Below are 2,769 nucleotides of genomic sequence, written 5' to 3'. Positions count from 1 at the left end.
GTTTGAACCTTAAGCACAAAACCAGCAACCAGACCCCGCACAATAGAACCAGGACCCAAGGACTACGAGCCTCTGTCCCAACTCACGACATCGTGGCTCAGCAGAACGAATCCATACATGCCATTCGACGATTATCAGACGACCATTGAACAACAAAACACTGATTGGAAATCCCATGCTAGTTTTAAGTTAGACTTAATTTCAGCTCGTAGTCGGCAGCGAGGATAAAAAATTTGCTTTAGTTTTTAAGTCATCAGATATAATTGGCGCCGTTAAACATTAAATTGTATTTGTGCCGTGTCAAATAAATGTTATGTGAAGAAAAAAAAAAAAACCCGTTCACATGATGTTATATCGCCAAACTTGATTTCAAACCTCATACTCCAAATTTCCCGTGAAAACTAGATGTATGGGTTCTTTTCTTCATAAGTCGATAAAGTGAAATTTTAACTAAACATTCCCGAATTCCGATTGAGCTGAAATTTTGCATTGCATTGGATATTGAATTTACCATTTTGGATATTAGCCAACATTATTTCATATTTGCTACCTCTGCAAGTGCACAATCAAGTTTACTATCGTTGTGGGTGTTTACTATCATGAAAAACTGTTGTTCCGATTTAGGTAAAAATGGCATATGCTCCAATTTTTTGATTTAGATAAAAATGGCATATGCGTCTATTTTTCAATTAAGGGTAGCGGGGTACTCGTAAAGTGAAATATTGCAAAATCGAATTGAATGGTCGTGTATACGCCGTGCTGTATTCTGTTCTGCATGGTGTCGCGCTCGCCATTTTTGTTTATTTGAGTTTGTGCTGCGGATGTTCCGATTGAATTATACACTGTTGTTCCAATCATAGTAGTCCCATGTTTTACACAAACCTTATGCAAACTGGGCTTTGAATATAAATATGCATGAAAATTAATAATATATTCATTTACATTGCATGTAAATATAATGCCACACGGAAAATTGCATTGCATGAAATGTTTTCTTGTGCTATCAGGTTTTTTAGATTGAAAATGTGGGTTGCCGGTTTCGTGGTTTTTCACTTCATCGGACTGGTAACCACAAAGGCTATAATTTGTTCTTTATCAACTAATGTTCAACTTACCTTACTTTTTCGAAATGAGCTTGAGAGGCCCAAAAGCCTCTTCCACCACTCTACGATTGATACCAATGATGTCGATATCGTCCACAAAACCTAGTGAGACTTTAAATGATGGTGCAACCTCTCAGCACGCCATCCCTCTGTATAACAATGTTGAACAATGAGTTTGACAGCAAGTCTTCAAACCTGTTTCTGCTTCAAACCATCTAATTTCACGAATGCGCCCGATAGCTCACTGGCTACGCATGATGTGGAACCTTCATGGTTAGCTTTGTTGGAAAACCATGTTCGAACATGATTCATTCCTCTTAACTGATTTGTAACTTACCCTGAAGTCTTTGAACAGGTGGTGAGTCTGCGAGTTGAATTCTCGGAATTTATCGAAGATTTATTACAAGATGAACATTTGGTTCATATTGGAGCGTCTTTTTCGAAAAACACATAGGTATTCGCCTACAAAGAATTCCTGCAACGGCATGAGCTTGTGGAACAGCATGCGGAAGAGAATTTTGTACACGGTATTGGGAAGAGAAGATCTCCCAGTTGGTCTCAAGGTACCCCAGATAACCATAAATCGTATAAAAATGGCAGTACAGAATCGTATAAACATCCAGTTTCAATCGAAATTGTATAAAGTTCATGTTATAGCCAGTTCAAGTTATTTTTCATCATATATGGGTCGTATAGTCTGTAATTCATGACTGTATATTGTTCCTCGTATGAATGCACTCAAAAAATCAGGTTTCATCGCAGTAGAGTTGTTTACAGTGCAAAACTTAATTGCAGTGCGAAATTGAAGGGTTTCTAATTTATGTGATCCACGTTGACATTCATATTCCTTGAAAACTGCTTTAACAGTTGTAAGAGGATTGCATAATGAATTTTATACAATACTTTTTGCGTGACAGTTGAAATCGCCTATTATGAGACACGAAATCGTTGAGTAGTGAAGAATGATACCATTTTTATGTAAAATTTAATTCAAATTTAAATGTTCCTTTCAGCAACTCTGGTTTTTTAAATCTAGTTCCTGAAAGATTCAAAGAATTGGGTAATAAACATAAACACAATTTTGACTAAAAGAAAAATCATCAAACAAAAAAATGACATATACAGTCGGATTTTACATAAACATGGGCTGCGCCTTGAAAGATTTGTTGATTGCAATTGCTTGGATCGCTTAACAGTTGAAAAGAAGGTCAATGCAGATTGCATGTTATTATTCCTTCGTATATAAGGCAATACTGAGTTACATATTGACATCAGAGTCAATAAATAGATTTGGGTCAACATTGAAGACAAAAAGTGACATTATATACGATTTACAGGTCATACGATTTGAGGCGTTCAACAGTACTAGATAAAATTCATTGACACGCAGCATCGTAAAATGACTCTGAGGATAGGGAATAAGAGCAGTGATCGGGGAACGTTGGGGGTTCGAGACTGATGAACTCTGTCTTGTAAATATAATAAACAAAAATGCCGCATCCAATAATATTAATACATACCAAAGAATGTACTTTAGTTAATGGTACGCGTACTTTTTCTCATTAAAAAAAAAATATGAATGAAATTGTTGCTACTCAATTTTATGTTTTGCCTTTCTCCTAGAAAGGTATAGCAATCACTGGAAAAACCAAAGGTATAAAAGTGG

Source organism: Wyeomyia smithii, chromosome 3, assembly GCF_029784165.1.
Source record: "Wyeomyia smithii strain HCP4-BCI-WySm-NY-G18 chromosome 3, ASM2978416v1, whole genome shotgun sequence".
In the NCBI taxonomy this organism is placed as follows: Eukaryota; Metazoa; Arthropoda; class Insecta; order Diptera; family Culicidae; genus Wyeomyia; species Wyeomyia smithii.
The sequence above is the reverse complement of the archived record's forward strand: the minus strand, read 5'-3'. Positions refer to the sequence as shown.